This window comes from Cupressus sempervirens, chromosome 6 (assembly GCF_028749045.1).
Source record: "Cupressus sempervirens isolate cs-2001-9-10 chromosome 6, ASM2874904v1, whole genome shotgun sequence".
NCBI lineage: Eukaryota > Viridiplantae > Streptophyta > Pinopsida > Cupressales > Cupressaceae > Cupressus > Cupressus sempervirens.
Window position 1 is genome coordinate 381,358,412 of NC_143123.1, and position 16,954 is coordinate 381,375,365.

The window sequence follows — 16,954 nt, forward strand, 5'->3', positions numbered from 1 at the left end:
TTTAGGTAGCTCCTAAAGTAAGATCATCTACATCAATGTGTAACATATAAAAATCAGTGTGTTTGACATAGGGCACCCCTCTTGTTACTTAGATAGCCTTTGATAGGGTTATCACCCCTAGTTTACCTCTTAGATACTCATGAGCATCCTTAGGTAATGCTTTTGTGAAGATATCAACAATTTTCTCTTTTTTGTTGACATATTCCATCTTCACCTCTTTATCTTGAACTAATTCTCCCAAGTAATGATACTTGATTGCAATGTGCTTAGTCTTTTTTTGCATCACTGGATTCTTTGATATATTGATAGCACTTGTATTATTACAATAAAGTATCATTGGTTATGTGATCTCTTCCTTCATTCCTTTGAGTAGTTGTTTGATCCATACAATATTTCTACAATTTATAGTAGCAGCAACATATTCATCTTCAGTAGTAGATTGTGAAGTGCAAGTTTATTTCTTGCTAGTCCATGTAACCATCCTCTTGCCTAAGAAAAAATATCTAGAAATGGTGTTCCTTTTGTCATCAATGTTTCTAACCCAATCAACATCAGTGTAGGCTCTTAATTCAGATTTCTCATTTTTCTTATAGTGTAGACCAAACTCCTATGTTCCTTTCAAATATCTCATTATTCTCTTTACATCCATTAAGTGATTCTCCCTAGGATTAGCAGAAAATCTTGCAACTATCCCTATAGATAATGCAATTTTAGGTCTATTATGTACTACATATTGCAATTTGTGAATCATAGACCTATACAATGTTTGCTTCACCTTAGCTAAATCATCATTCTTTGATAGCTTGTGTCCTATGACCATAGGTGTACTTAATAGTTTGGAATCCTCCAATCCAAAAAAAATCAATATTTCCTTGACATATTTTGACTGAGTGATGTATATACCATATTTCATCTTATATACTTGCAAACCCACAAAAAATTTGATCTCTCCAAACATAGAAATTTTAAATTCTTGCTTCATCTAATTTAAAAAATCTTTACATAAAGCATCTTGACCTCCAAATATGATATCATCAAATAAAATTTTAGAAAAAAAAATACCTTTAACTTTCTCTATCTTCATGTATAGATTGATGTCATCATCAGTCCTTTCAAATCCAATCTTCATAAGATAATTATGAAGTCTCTCATACCATGCTCTTGGTGCTTGTTTAAAACCATATAGAGATTTGTACAGTCTACATACCATGTTCTTGTTGTTAACATCAACAAATCCTTCTGGTTGTTCTATGTAAACTTCTTCTTCTAATATGCCATTCAAAAATGAAAATTTAACATCCATCTGATAAATTTTAAAACCTTTGTATGTAGAATAAGCAAGTAGATTTCTTACTCCTTCCAACCTAGCAACAAGAGTGAATGTTTCTCCATAGTCAATTCCTTCCTCTTATACATATCCCCTGTAGACTAATCTTTCTTTTTTCCTTGTGACTTCACCATTTTTATCTAGCTTGCTTCTTAATACCCACTTAATGCCAATCACATTTTTGTCTCTTGGTCTAGGAATTAGACTTTGTGTTTTATTTTTCTTTATTTGTTCAATTTCTTCTTCCATGGATTTACTCTAGTCCACATCTTCTAAAGCATCTCTCACTAATTTTGGTTCCTAGAAACTTAGCAAACATGTATCATCTCTCAATAAATTTCTTGTCATTGGTCTACCATCTTTATTTCCAATTATTTGTGTAGCAAGATGATGTCTCTTCACATATTTGGACAATCTTGGTTCAACTCTTATTTCTTCAATTTATCTCTCAACTTTAGAGTCACTGTGTACATCTCTGTCAAGTAATTCAACATCTCTTTCATGTACACTAATCTTAGAATTAGAATGTTCTTCAACTTCATTCTGTAACTTGACATCTAAATATAGCTCAATTCCTTAATGCAACTCAGTATTCATGGAATGTGAATCGGCAGTCACTGAAATTTGTTGTTGGTTTGTAGCTTGATTTGTAGCATCTCCTTCAATAGGCATACCTTCATAAAAGTATAAAAATGATTTTTATTCTTCTAGTTCTTTCATAAGTTTAGCCTCATGTACTCTTGTATATTCATCAAAGTTCACATTTGCACTTTCCACAACTTTGTTAGTGTTAGTATTTAAACACTTATAAGCTTTACTTCTTGTGGAGTATCCTAGGAATATACCTTCATCACTTTTTGCATCTAGTTTACCATTCCTAAAGTCTTTAAGAATGTAACACTCACTTCCAAATATCTTAAAATATTTCACATTGGGTGAGTATCCATACCATAGTTCAAAAGGTGTTGAATGAGTACCTTTCTTGACTTGTACATGGTTCAAGGTATAGATAGTTGTATTCACAATATCTCTCCAATATTGCAAAGAAAAATTCTTCTCCATCATGAGTGTTCTAGCATAGTCTATTATAAATATGTTCCTTCTTTCAACTATTCCATTTTGTGGAGGGGTTCTAGGGGCAGATGTTTTTCTTTTGATTCCTCTATCATTATAGAACATGTCAAATTCATTTGATGTGAATTCTTCTCCTCTATCAGATCTCAAACACTTTAGACTTTTACATATCTCCTTTTCAACTCTTTTTAAGCACCACTTAAACATTTGAAAAGCATTAGATTTTTTTTTTAGAAACATAATTGTCATCATTCTCGAATAATCATCAAGAAGCAGCATAATGTACTTGTCTCCTTTGTAGCTTTGCACATCAATTGGACCACACAATTTAGTATGAACAATCTCTAGTATTTCTTTAGAGGTATAAGTTTTACTCTTAAAACTTGACTTTGTCATTTTTCCTCACTGACTTTGTTTGCACATTATATTATCAGGCTTCTTTTACTTAGGAATACCTCTAATTTTTCTTATGTTATTGATGCTGACCAAGTTATCAAAATTGACATGACATAACCTTTTGTGCCATAGCCACACATCATAAAATCTTACAACAAGAAAAATAGCATCCTTTATGTCAATATAGAATAGATTACTCCTAATTTGATCACCCTTTCCAATCAATTTTCCATCAGTGTCATATATCTTAGCAATCTTGTTTTCAAACTCAACCTAACATCCTGAATTATTTAGTTGTGACACACTCAAAAGATTATAGATAAGTCCTCAACATAGTAAGCATTGTTACATAAAATCTTATCTATCAGTTTGATAGAACCTTTTCCTTTTATCAAACACAGTGCATCGTTACCAAACCTTACACTATTTCCATCATAAAAATTTAGCATAATGAACTTACTTTTGTCTCTAGTCATGTGTTGTGAGCATCCACTGTCAATGATTCATCTATCATTCTTGTTTACACAAGTCACAAGTGTAGTTACCTCATCTTCATCATATTCATCCTTCATTGCAACATACACCACTTTATCATCATGTTCATTAGAATCATTCTTTGTTTCCTCTTTAGCAGTGTAGCATGACTTTTTTCCTTTTTCATTGTAGTCATTGTTGTCTTCATCTATTCTTCTCTTGTATTTGTCACCACCTCTATAATTCTTCTTTTCTAGACATCTAGCAGCAATATGACCAACCTCATTGCAATTGAAACAAATGATAGGTAATTTACCTTTATACTTTCCTTTACCTTTGTGGAAACTTCTTGCTAGTATTGCTTCAAGTTGTTCTACATCCTCCTCATCTGTATCACTGTTATTGGATACATACTTCTTCTTTTTCTTCTCTTCAAATTCCTTTAATGATACCTTAGATTTGAAAGTAGATTCAATACTTTCATGTTTGAAATGGTCAAATTTAGATAGCTCAAAAGTAGTGAGTCTACCTACAATACCTTCAAGTGATAGATCATTCCCTAGTATGCACCTTAACTCTTGAATTATAGAAACTCTAATAGCATATACAGGTAGTAGTGTTCTTAAAAAATTTCTTAACATAGTGTCATCATCTAATTTACCAGTAGCTCCTCTTATTGCATTAACAACTTATTTTATCCTTGCAACATATTGAGAAATATTTTCACCTTCTTCCATTCTCATATCATCAAACTTGCCTTTCAGAATTTTAGCTTTGGCTCTTAGAACATTGGCATTTCCTCCATAGTAGTTAGGGAATCCCACATTTTCTTTTCACTATTAAGACCTTTGATATTATCAAATTCAGTATAGCTTAGGGCAGAGGTAATCTCTAGCATTGCCTAGTTATATTCTTTCTTCTTTCTCATATCCTCAATAGTTGGGGCACTAGCAGGATTAACATGCTTAGTGGTAATGGTAGATTGCACATGATCTCCAAGTCCTCCAAGGTTTTGCTTCATCAAAATTTTCCATGTAGGAAAGTTATCTCTATTGAGCTTGGGCACTTCTCTTTTTGACATCTTGATCTTTGTGCTTCTAGTACCTTCAAACTAGTCCTCTTAAGTAGATGGATCTAATACCAATTGTTGGAATACTTCAAAATAATTGAGAGGGGGGTTGAATCAATTATCCAAGGTCCAAATGTATAAATAAAACTTTTCACAGCTTAATGAACCCATAAAACATGAATTCCCATGCATGCATCCAAAAGATTATGCAAACAATTAAAACTTGTAGGTTACTATCAAATCAACTTGCAAAAATGTAAAGTATGAAACACAATAGATTCATAAACACACTTGACACAATGATTTATGTGGAAACCCAATTTGAGAAAAACCACTAGTAACATGCTACTCTTTTTCACTCTTTTGAAGTGATGCCCTATGAAAGACCAACCCTATTAAAGGTTACAATACACATTGTTAAATGTGACCCTATCAAAGGATTTCAATCACCCTGTTAGGAGTGATCCTTGTTAGAGGACTTTAGACCATTCACTTGGAATGTCACCCAATTAAATGATTTATAAATGATAGTTAAGTCAACCTTAATCCAAAGAATTTACCCTAGACTGATACAATTGTTAGAGAGTAACAGTAAGGCTTTGATCTAATAAAAATTTACAACTTCATTTGTAGATTATAGATTATTGTTCAGTCATTTATTCTTCTTGGCCTTCATATATTGCAGCTCTAATAGCTTGTTCACCCTTTCAAGCATTCATATCCTTAAGCCTTCTTGCTTAACATGCCATTTTAGACTCTTCTCTAGGTCACTTGATGAATCAAAACCCTTGATTTCTTATCTTCCTTAGGTTCTCACACATGACAACCTTGCTTCATGACCAGCCATTCCTATAAATAGGAAATTAAAATCCTTTTCCGCTTATTCTCCATCATCCAATTTAGGGTTTGGATGGATTAGGTAGGATACAATGAATCTACCCCACATTTCATATCTCTTCTATAAAATTCTCCTTGAATCCACTTTGAATTTTCCTAAAAATGGTTTACCTTGAATTTTGTGCCACTAGCTCATCAACCTTATCTTCCACCTAGTTCACATAATCCAAGAAAACAAACTTGTTAGCTTAGATCCATCAAATTTGCAATCTTTTAAATAATTTAGCAACTTAGCATTATCTTTTTTCTGATGCTCGACACATACTATGTTGCTTGGCATCCTCTATAAAATCAATAGGCTTGAACTAAAGTTTACTAGTGCTCAGCATCAACTAAATTTTACTCAGCATCCACTGTTCTTCTTGGCATACACTAGAATGAACTTTTACTCAGCTCCAACTAATTTTATGCTTGGCTTACACTGACTTTTCTCAGCACCTACTATCCACTCGTTCAAGCTTGGCAAACAAACTTTGTGTAACTTGTTCTTCTAAACTTTCTTAGTGCAACTAGCCTTTGTAACCTTAAGTAGATTATCAATATACTACTTTATATAATCATAAATCAAGCTTTCCTCTAGTTTCTATTATTACATCTTTTGATCAAATCCTCTTCATTAATCAAATAAGTGATAGTACTTAAATCTTATAAATAGTTGTCTTCCCAGCAAATAGTAGGTTTGACATCAATGACAAAATAATGATTGAAGCATATTAGTCATACTTGTATGTTCTCAACAATCTTTATTTACAATCTCCCTCTTTGATTATCTTCTTCAATCTATTCTCAACAAACATAAACTCAAAAATGTTGAAACATCCATATACAACATTCATAAAATGAGTCAAGTACACAAAGATATCAGTTGAATTGAGTGTCTAATATATATATATCAAAGATGTCACAATACATATACAATGTGGGATCCCAAATTTGAATGAATGTCTCAAAATACATATGGTACAACAAAAGTTTCATAAAGACATCATCATAGACCTAAGACTAGCTTCCCCTATCATGAATAGGTTGTGCCTAGGGAGGAGCCACTAGTTCCCTCAATGGTGGTTGATCCAATCTACCAACCCTCTCTGAGTATATAGGTACCCATCTATCCACTAGAACTATAGTAATGTACACATCGTGGTGTTAAGCCACCCTAGTCATCTATCACTCCACCTCCCACAAGCCTCTACTAAATCATCCCTCAAAGATTTCTCTCACCTATCAAACTCTGCTCGCACATCCAATAGCTTCTAACCTATGACTTCTATGGTCATCCTCAACCCTTATAGCTCTACCTCCAAAGCCCAGATCTTGGCATCTCAGTCATCCTTCTCTCCATCTCCTCTAGTAGGCTACTCATGTCATGCCTTTTCCTACTCCACCCTCCTACATCTTAGTGGATGCTCCTCATCCTCCTCCTCCTCCTCCTCTCTCATGGCCTAGGCTTGTATCCATCTCCTCCTACCAGATCAGGAACTACTCCTAACCTCCATTTTCCTACCACCCCTACCTCCACCTCTTCCATTGTCTCCTACATCTCCCCTATGTATTGCTACCATGGGTGGGGTATCTAGTCATGTGAATCTAGAGAAAGGATTCCTCTACATCTCATAAAAATATGTCAGGTCTACTCTCACATTTTGCACATTTGGGTGGTAGTCCCCAGGCTCCTACATCAAAGTTGTTGTATCTCTCAAGGTGGCCTGATAATCTAACATGGATAGCCAACCCTATGCATCCTCCTAATTGAATCATTCATAAGTGGTATCTCTATTGAGATCCCCTGTCACTGGCTAAACTAACACCATGCTCAGCTAATAACAAAATGCTCCATTATCTCTTAATGTCTCCCAGCTAGTGGTCAACCATAGTGCATATACTTAAGCTCTCACTCATTAGACTATCTGTGGAACTCACGATATGGCCACCAAAAAAAAGAAGTGAGCTCATTAAAGAGATATCATTAGTAAGTCACATCTCGCCTATGACTCTATGGAATGAACCTTGTATACCTAAAAATGAAGGTCTCATTGTGCTCTTGTGGTTGTACTTGTAGTCAAATCATGGCAATATGCTTTCACACCCATATATGAGCCAAAATTGTACTACATGCCCATGTCTACCCCTCTTGGTAGGCTATCTCATGAAGCTCCTAAAACATATCTATAAGAATCATGGGTCCCCGTGACATCCTCTGGGGTTGCCCAAGAAAATTTGCTACCAGTCTATCCTATCCTAGTAGGAAGCCCTTCTAGCCCCTATCGATGACCAGATCCTTAACAACTAGCAAACACAGAAGGAAATGTAATGGATAATCATCCTCATGCTCATTTATGAGCCTCTGCTAGCTCAAGTGGTGATCCAAGATGGTCACATCTCAAAATATCTATTATACTACTAATATCCCCTTTGTTAGGATCTGATCGTAATAAACCTTCGACATGCAAAACTTGCATATGTACATCTCATATGCATATTAGAAAGTTAACAAAAAATGAGAAACCAAACATAAAAACTCAATAGATCTTCATAGCATGGAACATCAAGGATGTGATATACATTCTCCAAAGTGATGGTAGCCTTGTCTGTTGACAGATGAAAAGTGTTGTGCTTATTGTGCCACCGCTTAGCTAAAGCACTCAACAATCTATGGTTTGCTTATATATGGGGCATGTGTATCACCCACTTCAACCCCATGCTCAATATAGTAGACTTCTCATCATTATCTAGATGTTAAAGAACATGCAACCCCACCACTTTTGGGGATCTTATATAAAGAGAAGGAAAAACAATCTACAAAACCAATCCAAATGAACATCAAAATCATTAGGATATGCTATGAACATCACAACCAAGAAAAATGACATAAACAATACTCAAACATGCAAAAAAAGCTCAAAAATAGATTATGCAACACTTATCACTATGTACAAGTGATACTTTTAATAATACCCTAGCAATACTTTTTGTCTGGGCAATATTTTGCACCATGTGATATGAGATTTAAGCATAGCTAGTACAATACACCTTTATGAAGATGTGTGATACTTTATGTTTGATAGAAATATTGCATGATATTTTTAAAAGTATATGTGCAATAATTTTAAAGAGTCACTTAATATTTCTTTTCAAAACCCTTAAAACACAACAAATATGCAATAAATGCTCTAAAAATTTACAAAATTTTGAAGACTTATCAGGGCCTCATACTTAGGTGGTCGGTTCTGCAACCGGTTGCACTTAAAATGGTGTTTATGGGTTAGAATGCCTGCTAAAGCCAAATTATCTCTCCAAATCACTCAAAAGTTCTCAAAACCACAAAAGACAAATGAATTAAAAATGACCCTTGCACCCCTAACATAGCCCTCCAACCTCATTTTGACTCATTTTTCAAACTCCTCAAGATTCCATGAAAATTGAACCCGTAGCTAATTTTGACATCCTGGATCCATTTTTGAAATCAAAATCAAAATGTGAGTTCATCTTGATAGTCAAAATCATATTTCAAAATTCTACCTTCTTCTATGTAGTTAGCTGACCTTTTGAGGTCTAATCGTCGAATCTTTGTTGGGGCATCTTTATTTCTCCATGTCATCACCATTTTTGCACTTCATATCTACTTCAATTCACATATTTTACTTATAAATCATCTTTCTACTTAATTTGACCTAATTTTCATACTTTATCCTTCTTGGTCAACTCTGGTCAAATTAGGACATTATGTCATGGCTTTATGGTCACTCTTTGGTTCTAATCTCATATCTATCATCATGGATGTAGTGTTTAGAAAAAAATAGAGAAAATAGTTGAAAATTATGACAATTATTTTTCAACTCTTGAAGAGGCAATAAAGATCAAAGTACAAAAAAAACATTATACCAAAGTTTTTAATACAATCTGTGACAATATTAAAAGTGATATTACTATACTAGATATCTGTATTAAAGAAATTAGATGTATTTCTTAAGGGAAGAAACTTTTTGTTTAATGTGCCTTAAAACAAAAACACACCCTTTCCACCACCAATGCTATTAAGGACAAAGAAGATGAGATTGAAAAGATGACTAAAGAGATGAAGATTAATGATATAAAATTCATTGAGTTAGATCAAATGACTAAGAAAGAAAATGATGAAATAAGAAAGTTGGAACATGATAAGGAAAGAGTATTGAATATTCAATTGTCTTACAAATCATTTGACTCCAAATCTATATTTGATACAAATTCATTTGGATACGTTTTGGAAGCTAAATCATTATATGAGATTTATTTCTTATAATGACCTTAATATAGTTGAATTAGCATCCTATGGATTGTTTGGAGTTCTTAGCACTACTAAACTAGTTAAGACTGCATGGGATAAAGAATTCAAATATTAGAAGACAATTTTTTTTACTATATCGCACTTTTGGGCAATCATTCATCCTAAGAGGGCAGAATAAGATATCATACTTTGATATTTTTTAAGTATTATGTATAGTCTATTATGCATATTCATAGGTAGAGCTTAGATATAAAGGAATGTACATAGGGGGAGTACAATATATACTCATGATAGAATGAATGATGGATGATCCATAGTTATGTAAATTTTCACAAGGCCACAATTTTGCAATTTTGAAATTTGTTCATGCTTAACTTATTTCTCCCATATGTTGCTATCAATGTCAAATAGGGATATTGTTGGAAATTTGGAAGATGATATCTAGGTTTGTCATTTATGACAACATGTTACTAAGTTTGAGATGGTAAAAGTCAAAATAAAGTTTTGAGGAAGTATGAGCAAGTATACTTAGAGAATTATCTAATTATAATGTTGGTAAATTTTGGAACAGATAAATATTTTTTTTCATGAGATTCACAAGGATATCAAGTTATGTGGGGTTAATGGAAGATAGTACAAACACCATAGAACATGAGGCTAAGACCACTAAATATTTGTTTATTTTGGACAAGTTTTAAAAGGATTTTTAGAATCAAGTATGGCAATGTAGTATAGGGGAATGAACAAAGCATTGAGTTTTGGGTTAAGCAATTAATTTGGCTTGGAAAAATAATGACTTAACAAGGTAGGGATGATATCCTTGATGCTAACCCTCACATGTAAGAAATTAATTTGAAGATTTGGTCACGTATAAGGTATCACAAGGCTAACAGATTAAAGTTTTAGGTATAAAGAAGAATCTTGTTTTAGTGAAGTGTGGCATTGTATCTTAATGGTATAATGTTTATATGCACACTTTGCATGAAAATATAGATGTGAGCTAACGTGATAAAGAAGAGAACAACAATGTATTGACAATTTCAAAAAGAGGAACTAAAAGGATAGATCAATATTAAATATATTAGCATTGCCAAAGATTCTTGTACATCTACTCTATAACTTATAAATTTATGTATGCATGTTTGGAAAATGGAATCATCCTATATTTTGTATTGTAATAAAAAAATCGTAACCGGTTTCATGATTCTAAAAATATTTATTCCTCTAATAAAGATAGATGCATTATACATGTGTTATCGACTCCTAAAGGATCAATATCTTTCACAAGCTACTTTTGATTGATGGATCATTTTGTGGGTACCATCCCCACATGGGTTTTCCCTTGGCCAAGGTTTCACTAGTTAAAAAAAATGGTGTTATGACCTTTTTTTTTTATTATACATAGTTTTAATTTTCACTTTACTGATATATGCAAGTTTAAGAATTGTAATTGATATCCATAGTTGGGCAAAAATTAGTTTAAAGCATATAATTGATTCACACACCCCCCCCCCAAACCTAGTTATATTTGAAGACTTTACTTTCTAATAGTTATATCTATCAAAAATGTGATCATGTTTCATACAACTATAGCTATTAGTTCTCTACCGATAAGGATAATAAAGGAAAAGGAACTACAAATCAAGAACAAGTTAGAGAAGAGATTAGGAAAATCTGGATAAAGAAGGATGAGGATGCTACTTCAATGGGCAATCCTTTGTCATTGGGCACAAGGGATTCATCTACCAACTAAGAATGTAAGTAAGTTCTTAGGAACTTGGAATTTCATTAACATATCAAAGAGTTCCTTAGATCATTTTTATCACAACACCTATTAGCATAATTGGATGCATTGGTGATATAAGTCATATAAAATAGAAATTAAGACAAAATCATCTACTTTGAAGTTATAGATTGAAAGATATGTGTATTTATATTATTGGATAAAGGAAGAGGTGAATTATTAAAAAGAAGGTTATTATTTATAACTAAGTTATTGTCAAAAATAGATAGGATTATCAATTAAAATATATTAAATGCAAAAATAGTTGTTGAACACTTTTCATCTACTATATATATGGATTTTTGTCTCATTATTGATACACTACTTTAAAAGAAATATTGCAAATAGAGACTAAGTGTGAATTACTATCTAGTGATTGAATCATCATTCAAAGATAATTTGGAAAAATATTAGATTGACCAAGTTTAAAACCCTAGCTATACAAAGGAAAAATATTTTCAAAGAATTAGAGATGTGTGGAAAATTTGTGAACAAGATGCGAGGAATCATCATGCCTACAAGTATGAATTCCCTAGTATTGATACAGAATTCATAAGAATATGAACTAGAGTACCGGATGGAAATAGAAAAAGTTGAAGCCCTATCTTTGATTCTATTAAGAGTTATGTTGATAGAAGGTGTGAGAGCTATTATTCACTAAAAATTAACTAGGCTTGGATATGTGGACATAAATGAAGCTTACTAAGAGAAGTGTGATGAAAATAGAAAATTGACGAAAGATTCTTTCTATTTGGAAACAAAAGGATTGATGCATATGTTGCATCTGGTAAAAAATATTCAACGAAGAATGGATTAAAACTATGTTGAGTAAATCCCATGGTGACAAGGAGACAAACTGATAGAGATCACAAAGAAGGTCATTCATGAAATAATATGATTTGAAGGGAATTTTTTATAAGATTGAATTCTAGAAAGAAAAAAAATAAGGAATTAACAAAATCTAAACAAGACCATAGAGCAATGACTATAAGCAATATTGTAGATCAAGAATCAATATTTTCTTCAATGATCAGTGGATATAATATCTATTAGTCAAGTCAACTAAATAGTATACTAGGAAGAGTTGTACAAGTTGCATATGAGATTATTTTCCTAGGAAAAAGATATGATTTATCATATATGGTAAGGAATTAGGTGCTAGTGAATCTAAGGAGAATCAAGCCTGATAAAAAGCAAAAGATGAAATTTGGATCACTATTGGTATGTATCTTTTTATATGTGCAAAATCATTTCCTAGTATTGGTAAAGTAGTTTGAGAATTGGATAGGTCAATAAGTTTATAGTTCAATTAGAAGGAAATTTTAATTCAATTATGTGGGGACATTTTGAGGAATTTCAAGAAAACATGAATAGGAGATATAGAATTTCATCCCATATCATGAACGGGATCTATGTTTCTTAGCTAATATAGATTCATGTATAATCAAAGAAATAGGACCAAGAGTATCATGGATACCACCTTTGAAATATGAGACACATTAAAATGACTTATTTACCTACATTGATCTAATTTCAAGTTTATTAAAAGACAATGAAGCAAATAGATTTGGAACATATGAAGAAATGTACAAAAGGGTCACATTAGAGCTAAAAAAAATAAAAGCTGAGAATTATAAAATAAAGTTAGGTGAAAATTTAGCTACAAGTGAATGGAGTAGTAAAACAAAAAGATAGAAATCAATAACAATACATGATACACATGCTAAGATAAAAGTTAAAATAGCTAAAATATGTGCTACCAACAAAGGAGTTAAGAGGAGACACATGCAAATAGGAAAAGATATAAAATTGCAATGCTAATACACCTAAAATAACAATAAGAAGTCAAAAAAAGTGCATCAATCAACATAGGTAATAGGAAGAAGAAAACTAAAACTAAAAAAGGTATAGATACTATCAGAATTTCTAGAACATTTAAAGACACAATAGAAGCCATAAATAAATATGGAAGTATTGGAGTCATAAGTCAAATCAACATTAGTAAGAGGTCTAATAAAGATATAAAAAATTATAGAAAATGTAATCATATTTCATTTCTTAAATTTGAAAGATGTCCTAGTGAGGTCAAGCATAAAATTTCTAAGGAATTACTTGATAGAATCATGATAAGATGGGAAGAAGCATCTATACAAGAGATATAGGCAATAGAAAACATTAGAGATTACTAATATTGAAATAAGAATTGAATATATTGATGCAAAAATGGAGAAATATAAGAATAGGTTTTCAACAGGGACTGGGACAAGAAAATTATTAGTGGGATAAATTCAATAAGTTGAAGATGAATAAATACAAATGTGGAAGTGGAATTTCAATATTGGCATACCCCAAGAACTAGAGAGTGATGAATAATTATTGGTTGGAGATATGCTAGGACATAATGTAAGAGATAACATACATATTGATCTTAAACATGAGCTAGATGAAGATTCGGATAAAGTTTCTACAAAATCACACACACTATTTGCATATAACACCATTAAATTTGGAGATGAACCACAAGAAAATAATACTATTGATGTACATGATGATGATGTTAATATTGCTACTAAATAAATAGAATAAATATATAATGAGAAAGAATAGCAAGAGGAGAAACATCAAGAACAAGATGGAAAGGACAAAACAAAAAAATAAATAGGTACAAGAACTTAAATAGAGGGTCTAAAGAACACCAACAAGGAACATGTCTTAGTTGCTACAGTACCCCTCCTCTTATGCACTTCATAACATCCTAAATAAGTGAATGATCCCTTGTTATATGGATTGAAAGATTAAGTATGTGATATGAGATGTTTTATTTGAGAGATAATTGATGGTTTTCCTTGAGAATAATGTTGTGAATCACAAATTGTTTCTTCAAGTAGAATAGTTTCATAGGCATGTCATTTAATTTTGTGGTTCTCTGAGATGAATCACAAGAATCACATATTTATTGAATGAATTGGGAACCTATTTAAGGTTGATATAGCTTTTCATTTATTTCATGGTTGGATCTCCTATTTTGTTTCATTAGGTTGATGTTTTTAGACTTATTGAAAAAAGACTCGATGTGTCATTATATTGTAGAAGAACCTATATTTAGGGCTTTCTGATACTTCGTGCTTATCAGATTTTACAAATGGATAGTAAAGAAAATTTTTATCTACCTTTGAGAGGACCTTAGGAGTGATAGATTAAAATTGTATTAGACTAAGAAGTGGTTGCATGCTAATATTATTGCATGATACTAAATTACTATGCTAGTGTCTATGTTTCATACTATATGGACAACATGGGATGTAGTTATTTTACCTAATGGTCATTTGTCAAACATATGTGGCATCATTATTTGTGCCTCCTAACTAGTTAACTTAAGTATTTCTATGAATTATGCACTTGATTCTATTATGCTTTACCTCCCAAAGATGATTGAATAGCTTAAGTGATTTCATGATGGTTAAGTGATCTCAAGGGATGTTATGTGGTGAGAGGCCCCACCTTTAGCCCATCATAGAATTTAATACATTTTTTTTATTATACTCATTTTTTTGAAATATCATGTGGATGATTTATGAATTGAACTATAATGACAAGGGTTGATAGTATAGGATGTGATGTTCTACATTATGATTAGTAATTGCACTTAAGTTGATGTTGTGATCCATGCACCCTAATTTGTTAACATATTTGATGTTATGGTCATTTACTTTATCTTTTGATTCTCACCTCATGATGATATTGTTATTAATTTCATTATGGTTAACTTGATTGAAAGGGTATAATTTCCTGATGAATACTTTCTATATGAAATAATTTTGTAAATGGTGAATTAATTAGAGAGAGGTGGTTAAGGTTTTAATGTTTTATTTATGTTGTATGTCATTATATTGAAAATTAATTAATTAAATTAAAGTTAATGATTGATGAGTTTAAGATATGTTGTGATTTATACACATTATTTATTTATATATGTGCAATTTCTTGGGTTGATGATATTCGAATTGGCATGTGCAAGAAAGCTAGGGAATTAAATCTGGAGAACTAGAACCTAACATTGTGAATTGGTCAACCAAGGTTGTGTCTATTAAAGAGACAAGACCTTGTTTGTAATAGTCTTTTATCTGCAAACATGTTGCTTGCATGTGTATGTAAATATTATTTGTAATTTGTATGTGTAATTCTAAGAGGACATTATCATGTGTGTTGTGATGTGTAAATATCGTGTCACTTGGCACATGTGATGTATGTTTTGTGGAAATGACATGTTCACTTAGGAACATGTGAAGCCTACCTTAACCATAGTACCCTAGAATATTCCCCATGTGATCCACTTGGTTAGAGAGTCCTAGGAAAGGTCAAATCTCTTATACCCATATGTAAACTTTAGGTGGGTTTTTGAGGGGTCATTTAAGCACCTAGAGTTGAGTCTCTTTTAGCAAGACCACTTGGTATACCTATGGGTAAGGTTCATTTTAACCCTAGTAAAACCCTTAGCTAACTTGGGAGGCCTTCCAAATTTTGGTTTTCCAAAAAGAACAAAAATCAACTTTTGGAAGCATGACCTTGGTTAGGCAGCCTTCCATTTTTGTGCAAAAGGGCCTCCTCCTTTTCTAAAGTCACCTTTTAGTTTCCAAACATATAAATTTCAAGGGTTTGGGAAGAGTGGCCAATGAGAGCTCACACTTTCACCAAGAGGATCATGAGAAATGTGTAGTCTTTTAGGGGTATTTTTTGATGGTTGGCAAACCATTGCCCACTCTCCAACTTAGGAGACAAGTTTAGGAGTTAGAATTTTTTTGGAGGATTCAAAAGGGAGCTCTTCATTAACTATCTTTCCATATCTTGGACCAAGTTTAGTCCCCTTCCCATCTTTTGTATTTCATTTTCTTTTTACAAAATGGTATTATACATATTTTTCATTTGCATACAATGGGTATTTTGGATGGCATTTGTTTTCTTATCATTTTCTTTGTGTGTTTTTATGGGTTTTCAAGGCATCACTCACCCTTGGGGGGAAGTAGTGACATTTTGAGTGAAGGGGTTAGTTGGGTCATCCCTTCAAGTAAAGCCTCTTTCTTTGGAGGGAAGAGGGAAAAAAGCATGGAGTATGGGCTCAATGTGCCACATCTTATTTACACTTAAGGTGATAAGGGAATAATTTGTGACAAGAATGATATGTACATATTGAATCCTTTTGAAGGCATGGTATTATTTATGTGGATTGAAAGCCTTGTGAAGACATCATACTTGGTTATTTGTTTGGCACACCCTTCAGTCTCTTTAATGGGTGCTTGGTTGGCTTATTGTGCAAGCTTGGTAAAATGGTGTTTATTTTTATTTTGTACTTGTTCCATTATTTATCATTTTAGGTCATTGTGAATCTTGGGAATAAAAATGGGTGTTCTTGACTTGTGCATATCCTTGTCTATATCTAGTCCTCCTAACTCAAGGGTGCCTTGTAAAGGCCTATGGCTATTGGGTGAGCCTTCCATGGCATGGTATTCTTTATTTTATTAAAGGATTTGTATGTGGATTTTTCTTCAAAACTTAGAAGTCAAGAGTGCATCCATCTTTATTTCCTCGTTGTGTTGTAGCAATGTTCTTGTTGAAATGAAGCATGGAAGAGTTTTCCTGGCTATATGTATACCTTATTGTATATTACTT